At 49.0% G+C, this 17,850-nt stretch overlaps 1 pseudogene; it reads right to left on the bottom strand.

Moving 5' to 3' along the window:
- Nucleotides 1-944: 944 nt before the first annotated feature.
- LOC147092016 (uncharacterized) lies at nucleotides 945-3,452 on the bottom strand (annotated as a pseudogene).
- Nucleotides 3,453-17,850: the final 14,398 nt, after the last annotated feature.

The raw sequence follows: 17,850 nt of genomic DNA, 5'->3' as shown, positions 1-17,850 counted from the left end.
TGCGCAGCACCCCGGCTGCAACCTTGGGTTGCGACCCCTGACCTATCGCCGGACGATATGTCCGACAGGGTCAGGGGCTGTTCCTGCAGCTGTGGCGGCACCACTTAAAGGGCAGGTGTCGGGCGGCAACTTTTTATTTTGGTCAACTGACAGCACCTGCCCCCTTCCCCTTTCTTCTTTGGGGTGTCAGCCGCGATCGCTCAGCCCGGCGCTCCACTTGATCTGACACCCCACTCCCCGGTGGTCCAGCAGGGCCCCAGTGTGTGCAGTGCTAGGCTCCACCCCGTTAGTCAAGGAGGGAGGTCTGCTATGACACAGTGCTGTGTGCCGACGGGCGTGGCGCTGTTACACGAAGTGCTGGGAAATTCACTGGTAGCGCCCCAAGAGGGAGGGGAGCGCTTCCAGTAGCACACCGCCTCCTGCTTGGGGCGCTACCACTGAATTTAATGCACAGGGATGCTAACTTTTTTGGGGGGCTAAAATTATCCCCAGTGACGTTAGTGACCCAAAGGGGGCACCACCAAATTTCCCCCTAAGAGTCTAAATGGACTGGAGGAGCAAAGGGTTCCAGGGATACAGATACACAAATCACTAAAAGTAGCAACACAGGTTAATAAGGCCATTAAACAAAAAGCACTGGGGGTACATTCCTAAAGGATCCTTCTGTTCCATGCCTAGGAGCTCTGAACCATGGCAGAGAGTGGCTGGGACACATTTCTCACACACCTCGAGATTAACCCGCACGGCAACTTTACTGTCAGTGAAGAGAGACGAGAAAGACCAAAGTGCCATTTGCCCCTCTCAGTGTGGCCCTGAAGGGCTGTGTCCAGGCTGGACTTCTGTTCCTGCCATACGATCCTCCCCCAGATTGTCCTTTGAGCTCCAGCCAGGTGATGCTAAACACTCAGGTGGGAAAAAAGAAAATCTACAATAATGTGTTTAAAACAAAGCTGGTTTATTTGACAACTATCCAGAATATTAAACTCCAGCCCAGTTATAGGGGTTATTAACATCAGCAGAAACAAACCCTAACTGTCAGAATGAACATGGTTCAGTCCTGGATGTGATTAACAGCAGCAACAGCAGAATCCAACCCCTGCAGTCACTTATGAACTCGCTGGTGTGTCAGCAGGTTGGATGACTGAGTGAATCCCTTCCCACACACGGAGCAGGTGAACGGCCTCTCCCCAGTGTGAACTTGTTGGTGTGCCAGCAGTTTGGATGCCAGAGTGAATCCCTTCCCTCACACGGAGCAGGTGAATGGCCTCTCCCCAGTATGAGTGCGCTGGTGTACCATGAGCTCAGATGATCGCCTGAACCCAGTCCCGCAGTGAGAGCACCTGAACGGTCTCTCATCAGTGTGAACACTTTGATGGCGTATCAGTTCCCTGGAACTTTTAAAGCACTTCCCACAATCCGAGCAATTAAAAGGTCTCTCATCAGTGTGAACTCGCTGATGATTCAGCAGGTTGGATGAATTACTGAATCCCTTCCCACACTCAGAGCAGGTGAACGTTCTCTCCCCAGTGTGAACTCGCTGATGAATCAGCAGGTTGGATGAACGAGTGAATCCCTTCCCACACTCAGAGCAGGTGAACGGCCTCGCCCCAGTGTGAACTTGCTGATGATTCAGCAGGTTGGATGACTGAGTGAATCCCTTCCCACACTCAGAGCAGGTGAACGGCCTCTCCCCAGTGTGAACACGCTGGTGTGTCAGTAGGTGGGATGACTGAGTGAATCCCTTCCCACACTCAGAGCAGGTGAATGGCCTCTCCCCGGTGTGAATACGCTGATGTCTCAGTAGGTGGGATGACTGAGTGAATCCCTTCCCACACTCAGAGCAGGTGAACCCACTCGCTCCAGTGTGAACATGCTGGTGTGTCAGTAGGTGAGATGAAATAGTGAATCCCTTCCCACACTCAGAGCAGGTGAACGGCCTCTCCCCGGTGTGAACACGCTGGTGTATCAGCAGGTTGGATGACTGAGTGAATCCCTTCCCACACTCAGAGCAGGTGAACGGCCTCTCCCCGGTGTGAACATGCTGGTGTATCAGCAGGTTGGATGACTGAGTGAATCCCTTCCCACACTCAGAGCAGGTGAACGGCCTCTCTCCAGTGTGAACACGCTGGTGTGTCTGAAGGTCAGATGAGTGAGTGAATCCCTTCCCACACTCAGAGCAGGTGAATGGCCTCTCCCCGGTGTGAATGCGCTTGTGTCTCGATAGGCCAGAGGGGTGGCTGAAGACTCGTCCACACACAGAACACGTGTACGGTTTCTCCCCGCTGTGAACGGTGCTTTTTGCTTCCATGTTCAGAGGCCGATGATATTCAGATCCGATGAGTCGAGTGACTCTGTCAGATCTTGACGTGATGCTTGGTTTGAGTTTCCTGTCTGTAAATCCTCCCCTTCCAGTGCCCTGTAAAATTAATTTAAAACAGGGAGCGTGAGAGACAACCCACAAGAAAACAAAGGCAGGTTGTGAAATTGAGCTCAATGAATCTGGTCAATTGTGGGGCCGGCACTAGAAAAAAGTGACCATGAAAGCTGCGGGATTGACATAAAAACCCAACTGGTTCACTGATGTCCTTCAGGGAAGGGAATCCGCCACCTGGTCTGCGCCTACACAAGACTCTGGCCTCTATGGGAGGAGAGAGAGAGAGAGAGAGAGAGAGGTGGGAGTGGGAGTGGGAGGTGGAGGGGGAGGGGGCGAAGGAAAGGAACTTTATACATCTGCAACTCGACCAGAACTTTGACAGAACATCCCAAACCCACAACCTCCACCACCTAGAAGGACAAGGGCAGCTGTTGTATGGGAGCACCATCACCTCCAAGTTCCCCTCCAAGTCACACATCATCCTGACTCAGATATATTCATCGTTGCTGGGTCATAATCCTGGAACTCCTTACCGAACAACATTGTGGGAATACCTTTGAAGGGGTTAAATGAACCCTCTGAGAATTCAGACAGCCGAGGTGACCACTACTTAAGTGATGCCAGCAAAATTAAAATCAGAACAAAGGAGTGGGGTCATGTGAAAGTGAATAAGAATGAAAAGAAACCAGGTTGCGATAAGAAATATCACAAAAATTGACTTACGTAAAAAGGCAAAACTAAACAAAGAACAATGTGAGAAGCTTTGAAAAACCAAGATATGACGCAGTTGTGGGACCAGACAGAATATGTGCGTTTTGCGTAAGTGACAAGGAATATGCTGCTTTAGCTAAAAATTGTAGACACAGCAGAATATAGGGGTCATGGGAATTTGACCTGTGACCAAAGACATAGTAAGATGTGGTGTGGAGATGCCGGTGTTGGACTGGGGTGGACAAATGTAAGAAATCACACAACACCAGGTTACAGTCCAACAGCTTTATTTGAAATCACAAGCTTTCGGAGCGCTGCTCCTTCATCAGGTGAAGTGGAGAGATGCATAAAAACACAGCTTATATAGACAGAGAATAATGTCAGATATTTACAGGTAATCTTTCTAACTGCCATTTATCACACCTCGGCAGAGAAATAATCACAGCAATCAAAAAAGTGTAAATGGTGTCCAAACAGGTCAGTCAGGAAAACATTACATCAAAGAACAATGAGGTGGGGTCACAAGGGGTCAAATGTTGCAGATGCTGGGGTCTGTATGAAAAACAAAAAAACAGACAAACATTTTTTTTGCTGGAAATCACAACAGGTCCAGCCGCATCTGTGCGGAGAGAACAAGCCAACGACGACTTGAGTCTGGATGACCCGACGTCAGGTGGGGTTACATGTAGCGTGACATGAACCCAAGATCCAGGTTGAGGCCGTCCTCATGGGTGCGGAACTTGGCTATCAGTTTCTGCTCGACGATTTTACGTTGTCGTGTGTCTCGAAGGCCGACTTGGAGAATGCTTACCCGAAGATCGGAGGCTGAATGTCCTTGACTGCTGAAGTGTTCCCCGACTGGGAGGGAACACTCCTGCCTGGCGATTGTTGTGTGGTGTCCGTTCACCCGTTGTTGCAGTGTCTTCATGGTCTCGCCAATGTATCATGCTCCGGGGCATCTTTTCCTGCAATGTATGAGGTAGACAACGTTGGCCGAGTCACATGAGTATGTACCATGTACCTGGTGGGTGGTGTCCTCACGTGTGATGATGGTATCTGTGTTGATGATCTGGCATGTCTTGCAGAGGTTGCTGTGGCAGGGTTGTGTGGTGTCGTGGTCGCTGTTCTCCTGAAAGCTGGGTAATTTGCTGCGAGCGATGGTCTGTTTGAGGTTAGGCGGCTGTTTGAAGGCGAGTAGTGGAGGCGTGGGGATGGCCTTAGCAAGGTGTTCGTCATCATCAATGACATGTTGAAGACTGCGAAGAACATGGCGTAGTTTCTCCGCTCTGGGGAAGTACTGGACGATGAACGGTACTCTGTTGGTTGTGTCCCGTGTTTGTCTTCTGAGGAGGTCTATGCGATTTTTTGCTGTGGCCCATCTGAACTGTCGATCGACAAGTCGAGCATCATATCCCGTTCTTACGAGGGTGTCTTTCAGCGTCTGTAGGTGTCCATCGCGTTCCTCCTCGTCTGAGCAGATCCTGTGTATTCGCTGGGCTTGTCCATAGGGGATGGCTTCTTTAACGTGGTTAGGGTGGAAGCTGGAGAAGTGGAGCATCGTGAGGTTGTCCGTGGGCTTGCGGTAGAGTGAAGTGCTGAGGTGTCCGTCTTTGTCCGTTTTTCATACAGACCCCAGCATCTGCAACATTTGACCCCTTGTGACCCCACCTCATTGTTCTTTGATGTAATGTTTTCCTGACTGACCTGTTTGGACACCATTTACACTTTTTTGATTGCTGTGATTGCCGAGGTGTGATAAATGGCAGTTTGAAAGATTACCTGTAAACATCTGACATTATTCTCTGACTATATAAGCTGTGTTTTTATGCATCTCTCCACTTCACCTGACGAAGGAGCAGTGCTCCGAAAGCTTGTGATTTCAAATAAAGCTGTTGGACTATAACTTGGTGTTGTGTGATTTCTTACAATAGTAAGATGTAACTAACCTTTATTAATACTGAAAAGAATCCATATGTGATCAGGTGATTATTGTAATACAATGTGATCAGGTGATTATTGTAATACAATGTGATTGGATGAAAATAGAATAAAAAGCTGTACCAACCAAGAGAGAACGAGAAGGTGCTCGCACAGACCGCGGGGTCTGAGACTCTTCTCCCAGAGCTCTGATAATAAACTGCATCTTTTTACTTTTACACGGTTTAGATGTGAATTTATTTTCACCACAACACCTTCACCACACGGACTGCAGCAGTTCAAGAAGGCGACTCACCACCCCCTTCTCAGCGGGAAACTGGGGTTTGGCAATATTTGCTGCTCTTGCGAGCTACGCCCACATCCCAAGAATGAATTAAAACAAATCTGTAGATGTAAACTGGATTAAAAGCCTGTACAGAAATACTTGTTCCTGAAACAATACTCTTTTACATTGTACGGACAGTGTCTGTGTAACAACCTAATCTCCCCTAGAATCCACCTCCCTTGACAGTTTCACATTGGAAATTGTTGGGTCCTCCTGGGCTCAGGAGTACTGGCGGTTAAACCCAGCAGCTTCTCCTCCATCTCCACTCCAGCTCAAACTGAAGCATAGAAACATACAAACATAGAAACAAAAGAGATAGTAGCAGGAGTAGGCCATTCGGCCCCTCAAGCCTGCTCCGCCATTCGATGCGATCATGGCTGATTATCCAAATTCAGTACCCGGTCCCTGCTTTCTCCCCACAGCCCTTGATCCCTTTAGCTTGAAGAAATATATCCAACTCCTTCTTGAATATATTTAATGTATTGGCCTCTACTGCCTTCTGTGGTAGAGAATTCCACAGGTTCACCACTCTCTGGGTGAAGAAATTCCTCCTCATTTCTGTCCTAAATGGCTTACCCCTTATCCTTAGACTGTGACCCCTGGTACTGGACTCCCCCGCCAACGGGAACATCCTTCCTGCATCTAGTCTGTCTAGTCCTGTTAGAATTTTATAAGTTTCAATGAGATCCCCTCTCATTCTACTAAACTCCAGCGAGTATAAGCCCAATCAACCCAATCTCTCCTCATACATCATTCCTGCAATCCCAAGTATCAGCCTGGTGAATCTTCGCTGCACTCCCTCCATGGTAAGAACATCCTTCCTCAGATAAGGCGAACAAAACTGCACACAGTGCTCCAGGTGTGGTCTCAGCAAGGCCCTGTACGACTGCAGCAAGACATCCTTGCTCCTGTACTCGAATCCACTCGCAATGAAGGCCAACATACCATTTGCCTTCCTAACCGCCAGCTGCACCTGCATGCTAACCTTCAGCGACTGGTGCACAAGGACACCCAGGTCTCGTTGCACTTCCCCTTCTCCCAATCTATTACCGTTCAGATAATAATCTGCCTTCCTGTTTTTGACACCAAAGTACATTCAGAACAGATCCAGCAGCTCAAAATTAGGCATCCATGAGGTGCTGTGGGCCATCAGCAGCAGCCCGCATGGGCTCCAGAATCAATGTTGAGGACTCCCAGGGACACTCCTTTCCGGACTGTACATCACTGTGCCACCACCCCTGGTGGGTCTGTCCTGCTGGTGGGACAGAACATTCCCAGAGATGGTGATGGAGGAAGTCGGGACATTGGCTGAAGTGCAGAGGGAACGTTACTCTGTATGTAACCCGTGCTGTACCTGCCCTGGGAGTGTTTGATGGGACAGTGCAGAGGCAGCTTTACTCTGTATCTAACCCGTGCTGTACCTGCCCTGGGATTGTTTGATGGGACAGCGCAGAGGGAGCTTTACTCTGTATCTAACCCGTGCTGTGCCTGCCCTGGGAGTGTTTGATGGGACAGCGCAGAGGGAGCTTTACTCTGTATCTAACCCGTGCTGTGCCTGCCCTGGGAGTGTTTGATGGGACAGTGCAGAGGGAGCTTTACTCTGTATCTAACCCGTGCTGTACCTGCCCTGGGAGTGTTTGATGGGACAGTGTAGAGGGAGCTTTACTCTGTATCTAACCCGTGCTGTACATGCCCTGGGAGTGTTTGATGGGACAGTGTAGAGGGAGCTTTACTCTGTATCTAACCCGTGCTGTACATGCCCGGGGAGTGCTTGATGGGACAGTGCAGAGGGAGCTTGACTCTGTATCTAACCCGTGCTGTACCTGCCCTGGGATTGTTTGATGGGACAGTGCAGAGGAAGCTTTACTCTGTATCTAACCCGTGCTGTACCTGCCCTGGGAGTGTTTGATGGGACAGTGTAGAGGGAGCTTTACTCTGTATCTAATCCGTGCTGTACCTGCCCTGGGGGTGTTTGATGGGTCAGTGTAGAGGGAGCTTTACTCTGTATCGAACCTATGCTGTACCTGCCCTGGGGGTGTTTGATGGGACAGTGTAGAGGGAGCTTTACTCTGTATCTAACCCATGCTGTACCTGCCCTGGGAGTGTTTGATGGGACAGTGCACAGGGAGATTTACTCTGTATCTAAAACATGCTGTACCTGCCCTGGGAGTGTTTGATGGGACAGTGCAGAGGGAGCTTTACTCTGTATCTAACCTGTGCTGTACCTGCCCTGGGATTGTTTGATGGGACAGCGCAGAGGGAGCTTTACTCTGCATCTAACCCGTGCTGTACCTGCCCTGGGATTGTTTGATGGGACAGTGCAGAGGGAGCTTTACTCTGTATCGAACCCATGCTGTACCTGCCCTGGGAGTGTTTAATGGGACAGTGCAGAGGGAGCATTACTCTGTATCTAACCCGTGCTGTACCTGCCCTGGGAGTGTTTAATGGGACAATGTAGAGGGAGCTTTACTCTGTATCTAACCCGTGCTGTACCTGCCCTGGGAGTGTTTGATGGGACAGTGTAGAGTGAGCTTTACTCTGTATCTAACCCGTGCTGTGCCTGCCCTGGGAGTGTTTGATGGGACAGTGCAGAGGGAGCTTTACTCTGTATCTAACCCGTGCTGTACCTGCCCTGGGAGTGTTTGATGGGACAGTGTAGAGGGAGCTTTACTCTGTATCTAACTCGTGCTGTACCTGCCATGGGAGCGTTTGATGGGGACAGTGGAGAGGGAGCTTTACTCTGTATCTAACCCGTGCTGTACCTGCCCTGGGAGTGTTTGATGGGACAGTGTAGAGGGAGCTTTACTCTGTATCGAACCCGTGCTGTACCTGCCCTGGGAGTGTTTGATGGGACAGTGTAGAGGGAGCTTTACTCTGTATCTAACCCGTGCTGTACCTGCCTTGGGAGTGTTTGATCGGACAGTGTCGAGGGAGCTTTACTCTGTATCTAACCCGTGCTGTACCTGCCCTGGGAGTGTTTGATCAGACAGTGTAGAGGTAGCTTTACCCTGTATCTAACCCGTGCTGTACCTGCCCTGGGAGTGTTTGATGGGACAGTGCAGAGGGAGCTTTACTCTGTATCTAACCCGTGCTGTACCTGCCCTGGAATTGTTTGATGGGACAGTGTAGAGGGAGCTTTACTCTGTATCTAACCCGTGCTGTGCCTGCCCTGGGAGTGTTTGATGGGACAGTGCAGAGGGAGCTTTACTCTGTATCTAACCCGTGCTGTACCTGCCCTGGGAGTGTTTGATGGGACAGTGTAGAGGGAGCTTTACTCTGTATCTAACCCGTGCTGTACCTGCCCTGGGAGTGTTTGATGGGACAGTGCAGAGGGAGCTTTGCTCTATATCTAACCCGTGCTGTACCTGCCCTGGGATTGTTTGATGGGACAGTGCAGAGGGAGCTTTACTCTGTATCTAACCTGTGCTGTACCTGCCCTGGGATTGTTTGATGGGACAGTGCAGAGGGAGCTTTACTCTGTATCGAACCCGTGCTGTACCTGCCCTGGGAGTCTTTGATGGGACAGTGTAGAGGGAGCTTTACTCTGTATCTAGCCCGTGCTGTACCTGCCCTGGGAGTGTTTGATGGGACAGTGTAGAGGGAGCTTTACTCTGTATCTAACCCGTGCTGTACCTGCCCTGGGAGTGTTTGATGGGACAGTGTAGAGGGAGCTTTACTCTGTATCTAACCCGTGCTGTACCTGCCCTGGGAGTGTTTGATGGGACAGTGTAGAGGGAGCTTTACTCTGTATCTAACTCGTGCTGTACCTGCCATGGGAGCGTTTGATGGGGACAGTGCAGAGGGAGCTTTACTCTGTATCTAACCCGCGCTGTACCTGCCCTGGGAGTGTTTGATGGGACAGTGTAGAGGGAGCTTTACTCTGTATCTAACCCGTGCTGTACCTGCCCTGGGAGTGTTTGATGGGACAGTGTAGAGGGAGCTTTACTCAGTATCTAACCCGTGCTGTACCTGCCCTGGGAGTGTTTGATGGGACAGTGTAGAGGGAGCTTTACTCTGTATCTAACCCGTGCTGTACCTGCCCTGGGAGTGTTTGATCGGACAGTGTCGAGGGAGCTTTACTCTGTATCTAACCCATGCTGTACCTGCCCTGGGAGTGTTTGATGGGACAGTGCAGAAGGAGCTTTACTCTGTATCTAACCCGTGCTGTGCCTGCCCTGGAATTGTTTGATGGGACAGTGTAGAGGGAGCTTTACTCTGTATCGAACCCGTGCTGTACCTGCCCTGGGAGTGTTTGATGGGACAGTGTAGAGGGAGCTTTACTCTGTATCTAACACCGTGCTGTACCTGCCCTGGGAGTGTTTGATGGGACAGTGTAGAGGGAGCTTTACTCTGTATCTAACCCTTGCTGTACATGCCCTGGGGTGTTTGATGGGACAGTGTAGAGGGAGCTTTACTCTGTATCTAACCTGTGCTGTACCTGCCCTGGGAGTGTTTGATGGGACAGTGTAGAGGGAGCTTTACTCTGTATCTAACCCGTGCTGTACCTGCCCTGGGAGTGTTTGATCGGACAGTGTCGAGGGAGCTTTACTCTGTATCTAACCCGTGCTGTACCTGCCCTGGGAGTGTTTGATAGGATAGTGTAGAGGGAGCTTTACTCTGTATCTAACCCGTGCTGTACCTGCCCTGGGAGTGTTTGATCGGACAGTGTCGAGGGAGATTTACTCTTTATCTAACCCGTGCTGTACCTGCCCTGGGAGCGTTTGCTGGGACGTGGAGGAATGAGAGGTGATCTCATTGAAACATAAGATTCTGAGGGGAATTGATCGGGTAGAGGTTGTTTCCTCTGGCTGGAGAGTCTAGAAATAGGGGGCATAGTCTCAGGATAAGAGGTCGACCATTGAAGACAGAGATGAGGAGGAATTTCTTCACTCAGAGGGTTGTGAATCTTTGGACTTCTCTGCCCCAAAGGGCTGTGGATGCTGAATCATTGAGTATATTCAAAGCGGAGATAGATTTTTGGACTCCAATGGAATCAAGGGACATGTGGATCAGGTGGGAAAGTGGAGTTGAGGTCGAAGATCAGCCATGATCTTATTGAATGACGGAGCAGGCTCGAGGGGCCGGATGGCTGATTCCGGCTCCTAATTCTTATGTTCTTAAGCTGTCCACTGTGTGTTTTTAAAAAATTCATTCACAGGATGTGGGCATCGCCAGCAAGACCAGTATTTATTGCCCATCTCTAATTGCCCTCGAAAGTGGTGGTGAGCCACCTTCTGAATACAACTGAGTGACTCGCTGGGCCATTTCAGAGGGCAGTTAAGAGTGAACCACATTGCTGTCGGTCTGGAGTCACATATAGACCAGAGCGGGTAAGGATGGCAGATTTCCTTCCCTAAAGGACATTAGTGAACCAGATGGGTTTTAACCACAATCTGATAGTTTCATGGTCACCATCCCTGATACAAGCTTTTCATTCCAGGTTTATTTAATGTTGTACTTCGTCATTTTCTGGTGAATGAAACATTTTTAAAATCTGAGCCAGTGTGTTGTGAGCCAAAGAGCCTTGTGTCCAATGAGGGGAATAAAGGCCCACAGCCTCCCCTGGCCCCAGGCCCTGAACAAGGGACTGGAGAAACTCGCTGCCCTGCGGATCAGACAATCAGCCGGCGCTAGTCCCGCCCCTCGGGCTCCCCGATTGGTTGGAGGACCCGCCGCCGGCTCGCTCCCTATTGGTCAGAAGCTCCCATCAATCAGGCCCGGGTCACGTGTCCCCGAGATCATCACGTGCTCCATCCAACTGACGCCGCTCGGTCCGGGGTGTTGTGTCCGTGTGTTAATGGAGACACGGAATGCAGGAGTTGGTTTAACAGGTGTTTACTGAACAAAGGCTGGAGGTGAACTAAAAGATACAAGACACTATACAGGCTTATATAGCCCGAGTGGCCACTACCGGCATTACAGTACACAGGGGCTCTTAAAGGCACATACACCACAATTCCTCCCCTTTTAGACAACCAGTACATAACATTTTAAGTAATTGTTATTAACATGTGTACAAGAACAATAATCTACACATTTGCTGCAGTTAATCAATTATAAGTCAGTCTCTCTGGAGGCTTCCTGACTCGGTCCGGATAACGCCTCGGTGGTGTAGTAGTTTTCGGTGTAGTAGGTTCTTTTGGCAAGGTCGATTCGGCTTGAATGCCAGTGTCGGGTTCATCTGGTTCTAGTATCACCGGATCGGCGGTAGATACTATGGGTATCTCTGCTTCATCATTAGGCGTATAGAGTGGTGGTGTTGGTTGTCCCTTTTTGGATGACTATGATCTGGTCAGCATGGCACCTTATTATGCTTTCTCCAATGTCCACGGTATACATCAGCGGTCCTAGTCGTGTGCAAATAGTTCCAGGCTGCCATTTCTCGGTACGGTAGTCCCGGGCCAAAACTTGTTGACCTATCTGGAAGGTTCTAGTTGGCCTTTCATTCATGCCTTGAAATTGCCGGTTCTCTACGTCCCTTCTGATGTTTGGCTTGGTCAAATCCAGCCCGCATCTTAGTCTTCTATTGAAAAACATCATGGCGGGAGTTTGGTTTGTAACCACGTGTTGCATTCCTGTAGGCAAACAAGAAGTTATCTACCTTATGTTGTAGATTTATGTCTTCATTACCCATGGCCTTTATGGCCTTCTTGAAGGTCTGGACAAACCTTTCAGCCAATCCATTGGTGGCGGGATGGTATGGGGTGGAAGTGTAGTGCCTAACACCATTGTTTTTTAAGAACTTCCTGAATTCTTTGGACACAAATTGTGGTCCATTATCAGAACAGATCTGTTCCGGCAGCCCATTCCTGGCAAATATGGTCCTTAATACTGTGATGATTTTTCCCGTGGTGGTGGAGGACATCTTTATTACCTCCGGCCACTTGGAGTGTGCATCAACCGCGATTAAGAACATTGAGTCCATAAATGGACCAGCAAAGTCGATGTGCACCCTTTGCCATGGAGATGAGGGCCACTCCCATGGATGTAGAGGGGCTTGTGGTGGAGCGTTTTGGACCTTCTGGCATCCTAGACAGCCCTTGGTCATTTCTTCGATGTCTCCATCGATACCTGGCCACCACACAAACGCTCTGGCTAGGTTCTTCATTTTCACTCCACCCAGATGCCCCTCGTGAAGCTCCTTTAGCACTTTATCCTGGAGTTTGGGTGGAATCACCACTCTGGATCCACACATCAAGGTTCCTCGGCACACTGACAGCTGTTCTCTTCTTTGCGAGAATGCTGGCAACAGTGGTTCGCCATGTGCTGGCCATCCCTTCACCGTTAAATCGTAGACTCATGAGAGAGTCGGGTCATTTCTCGTTTCCTTTTCAATGGTAGAATTTGTTACTGGTAGACATTCCACTATGGTTGAGTGGAACATTTCCACTGGGTCCACTGTAGGTGCCTCTTCTACTGTGGGCAACGGTAGACGCGATAAACCGTCAGCATTTCCATGCTGTTTTGATCCTTTGTATTCTATGTCATATTGGTGTGCCCCTAGGAAAAAGGGACCACCTCTGTAGCCTTTGCGCTGTCATAATGGGAATGCCCTTTTTAGGGTTGAATATGGAGACAAGGGGTTGATGATCAGTCAACAAGGTAAATTTTTGTCCGTGTAGGTAATGGTTGAATTTCTTTACTCCCCATACCAGGCTGAGTGCTTCCCTGTCGATCTGGGCATAGTTACGCTCAGCTGAGTTTAATGAGCGTGACGCAAAAGCTATCGGCCGCTCCGAGCCATCAGGGAATCTATGCGATAATACCGCTCCTACGCCATAAGAGGATGCATCGCACGCCAGTCTGATTGGCAGTGATGGGTTGTAATGTGCCAAAACTTCCTTGGACGTGATCAAGCCTTTACATTTATGGAAGGCACGTTTACAGTCTTCGTTCCATTTCCAAATTACTCCCATTTGTAGCAGTTCGTTAAGAGGGTGCAGAACAGTTGACAAGTTCGGTAAAAATTTATGATAGTAATTTATCAATCCGAGGAACGACCTTAATTGTGAGACATTTTCAGGTGCTGGGGCTTTTATGACCGCTTCAATTTTTTCAGGTGACTTATGCAACCCTTCTTCGTTAATTATGTGGCCACAATATGATATTTGTTTCTGGAAAAATTCGCACTTAGGGCGATTTGCTCGTAGGCCCAGGTCTCTCAGCCTAGTGAGCATCCTGACAAACTGTATCACCGTATGGTATGGCAGCTGTAGCTATGACCGGAAAGCCCTGCAGTGGGTAGTCAAAACTGCCCAACGCATTACCGGCACCCGGCTACCGACCATAGAGCACATATACCAGAAACGCTGTCTACGGAGGTCACGGTCCATCATCAAAGACCCTACCCACCCCAGCCACAGTTTGTTCGCCCTCCTGCCATCTGGGAGATGCTACAGATGCATTCGCACGCGTACGACCAGATTTAGGAACAGCTTCTTTCCCAGGGCTGTCATCCTACTGAACTTCACAAATAAACTCTAAAGCCAGCACATCTGCCAATGCACTTTATTAGGTTATATTTATGTTAATATACTACAAGCCAAATGTATGTTGAATGTTTAAATGTCTTAATCCAAACGTACACTCTCGGGAGCCGCAAGCCTACATTTTGTTGTACTGCACTTGTGCACTAACAATGACAATAAAAGTTGATTTGATTTGATTTTTGACCTGCTCCAAATTGGCAAGGTGCTCGTTGTCATTTTCTCCTGTTACAAGGATGTCGTCTAGGTAGCATGGGGTCCCCGGAATCCCTTGCAGGACTTGCTCCATAGCTCTTTGCCAGATAGCTGGAGCTGATGCTACTCCGAAAACCAGTCGATTGTACTGGTACAGGCCTTTGTGTGTGTTTATCGAGAGATACTTTTTAAAGAGGCCTCCTCAACCTCCATCTGTAGATATGCCTGTGCCAAGTCAATTTTGGTGAAACGTTTCCTTCCGGATAGTGAGGCAAAAATATCTTCTATCCTCGGAAGAGGATACTGTACCATGTGAAGGACCGGGTTTACAGTCACCTTGAAGTCCCCACAGATGCAAATTTTTCTCTGTTCTTCAGGTTTATCATTATTCAATGTTTTCTTCATGACCGGGACAATGGGTGTTGCCCACTCGCTCCAATCTATCTTGGATAACACGCCTGCCTTTTCCAAATTCTCCAGCTCTGCCTCGACTGCTGGACGAGTTGCGTATGGCACCGGCCTGGCCTTAAAAAACTTGGGAATTGCCGCATCTTCCACTTTTATTGAGGCGGTGACGCCTTTTAAGGTTCCTAGTTCCTGTTGAAACACTTCTTTGGCGTTGGCCAAGATGTCTTTTAATCGTTCAGGTTTGTCTTCATCATCATTTTTTTTTATCACTGGTCACCGTCAGTGCCTGAATGGAGTGCCAGTCTAAACGTATCTTCCTGATCCATTCACGTCCCAACAGCGGTGGACCACCATCTTGCAGAATGTATAAATACAACTTCTGTATTTCCTTGCCGTTGTATACAACAGGCACCCTTATTTTCCCTCTGGGGTATACTTTCGGCCCCGTATATGTCTTCAAGATAATGGATGTGTCTTTCAAAGGTATATGCGGAAATAGCCGCTCGTAATCCCGTCGACTTATGACGGTCAGAGCTGATCCTGTATCTAGCTCCATTTTAACTGGGGACCCCGCTATCGTGAGGGTAACCCAAATGGTCTGGTAATCTTCTTTGGCAATTACATTATGTAATTTGAGAGAGCTTAGTCTCTTGTTTCCGGAGTCGCTATCGCTCTTCTGGTCTTCGGAGCTACTGTCCGTCATCATTTGTACCTTTCGGTACTTTTCCTTATTGATTTTTTTTCTGTCTGTGGATTTTTTGATTCCAGATCGGCATACACGTGTAATGTGTCCCATTTTCCCGCATTGCCTGCATGCTTTGTCCTTGAACCAGCAGTCCCTCTGGTAATGGGTGGATCTGCCGCAGCGATAACATCTCTCGAAACCCCATGTCATTTCAAGGGTGCTGAAGTCCTGTTGCTTTTGCTGTATCTCTGCAGCTCCTCTTGCTGCTGCTTCGTATGATACAGCCACACTAAAAGCCTTGTCCAGTGTCAAATCTTTCTCAGAAAGTAGCCTTTTTTGTGTTCCTTCACTTCAGAGACCGCAGACGAATTTGTCTCGTAGAGAATCTGCCAGTCCTGCCCCAAATTGGCAGTGTAGGGTATCAACAATCTCCTTAAAATTCTTGTCCATCGGTTTGGCTGGAGTGATTAAGTTTCGTAACAGCCTGTATGTCCTTGCGCCCATTAGATTTAGAAGTACCGATGCCTTTTTATCATCCTCTATTTCATTCGCTGTGCAATATACCTCCACTCTTTCCACATGTGGTCCAATCCTCTACATCACTATCGAAAGCAGTAATATTGCCAGTCTTAGGCATCCTGAAAAAAAAATGGCGCCTCCCGCGCTTTCCTTTCTTCCCTGCCGAGAAAAAAAATGGCGCCTCCCGCGCTTTCCCGCTGCTGCCAACGCTGTTCTCTGCGGTTTTTATTTATACAGATATTTTTAATAGTTGGAGACTCGTTCCTGCCGGACTCTCTGGGACTTTTCCCTCCCTCTGCTTGGTCCAAACGCCGACCTGCTTTGCAGCGCTGGCCGTCTCCAGAGTGCTCCACCCTCCGTCTCTGTTTGCCTCCGCCTTCGCTGCTCAGCCCCGCTGCAGAGCCAGCCGATCGAGCCCCAGCCCGCCGCCCAGGAAGGATTATTGCAGTACCTGCCACCAGCCCGGCTAGCTGGTGAAACCAGTTTTTTTTTTCTTCGACCTTCGTCTGAGGAATCGATCGCCTTGAGGTGCTGCCGAATTGCAAGTAAGTCCATTTCCAATTCGTCGCCCCTGTTGTGTCCATGTGTTAATGGAGACACGGAATGCAGGAGTTGGTTTAACAGGTGTTTACTGAACAAAGTCTGGAGGTGAACTAAAAGATACAAGACACTATACAGGCTTATATAGCCCGAGTGGCCACTACCGGCATTACAGTACACAGGGGCTCTTAAAGGCACGTACACCACACGAGGCCTTGTGGACTCTCAGGTTTTTCTATTTCTCTATATTCTCTCCCGATCCACCCCTCCTCCCCCACCCCGCGCAATTCTCCACCCAATCGGAGCGGAGAAAACTCACTTTGCGTCACCGATCGCGACTCTGGAGCCGACACCAAGGCCTTTCCCCGGAATGGCCCGTGCCAACTCCGTCCGGCAAGATCCGACCGCGCAGGTGCAGCTCCGAGTTGGGGAGGGGGGTTGGCCCCCTCTGGGCATGCGCAGTTATTGCCCTTGGTGACCGGGAGGGGTCGCTGTGCCAGACTCGGCCCAAACCGCCACTCCCTGTGCGCATGCGTGGATTATCGTCTGTCAATCAACCATCAGCCAGAAGAGGTCGCTGGTGAGACCAGTGAAGAAAGAAACACTTGCATTTCTATAGCGCCTTTCACCACCACCGGCCACCCTAAAGTGCTTTACAGCCAATGAAGTACTTTTGAAGTGTAGTCACTGTTGTAATGTAGGAAATGCGGCAGTCAAATAGTGCACAGCAAGCTCCCACAAACAGCAATGTGATAATGACCAGATAATCTATCTTTTTGTTAACTCTGTTTCTCTCTCTACGAATGTTGCCTGGCCTGCTGAGTGTTTCCAGCATTTCCTGTTGTTATTTCAGATTTCCAGCATCCGCAGTATTTTGCTATTATCCTTTTGTTACATTGATTGAGGGATAAACATTGGCTAGGACACCAGGGATATTTCCCCTGCTCTTTCCCACATTACAACAGTGACTACACCTCAAAAGTACTTCATTGGCTGTAAAGCACTTCAAGACGTCTGCCCATCTAACCAACCAGTCTATATTCTCCTGTCGCCTGAGGCTTCCCTCCTCGCTATTTACCACTCCACCAATTTTCGTGTCATCTGCGAACTTACTGATCATACCTCCTACATTCATATCTAAATTATTAATGTACACTACAAACAGCAAAGGACCCAGACCCTGCGGTACACCACTGGACACAGGCTTCCAGTCACAAAAACAACCTTCGACCATCACCCTCTGCCTCCTGCCACTAAGCCAATTTTGGATCCAATGTGCCAAATTGCCCTGGATCCCATGGGCTCTTACCTTCTTGACCAGTCTCCCATGTGGGACTTTGTCAAAAGCCTTACTGAAGTCCATGTAGACTACATCAACAGGACTGTCCTCATCCACACACCTAGTCACCACCATTGAAAAATTCAATCAAATTGGTTAGACATTATCTCCCCCTGACAAAGCTATGCTGACTATCCTTGATTAATCTTTGCCTCTCCAAGTGGAGACTAATTCTGTCCCTCAGAATTTTTTCCAATAATTTCCCTACCACTGATGTTCGGCTCACTGGCCTGTAATTCCCTGGTTTATCCCTACTACTACCCTTCTTGAATAATGGTACTACATTAGCTGTTCTCCAGTCCTCTGGCACCTCCCCTGTGGCCAGAGAGG

This window comes from Somniosus microcephalus, unplaced genomic scaffold (assembly GCF_052327205.1).
Source record: "Somniosus microcephalus isolate GS21.2 unplaced genomic scaffold, FLI_Smic_1.0 unresolved_chr3, whole genome shotgun sequence".
Lineage (NCBI taxonomy): Eukaryota > Metazoa > Chordata > Chondrichthyes > Squaliformes > Somniosidae > Somniosus > Somniosus microcephalus.
This window is presented reverse-complemented; position numbering and strand designations above follow the sequence as displayed.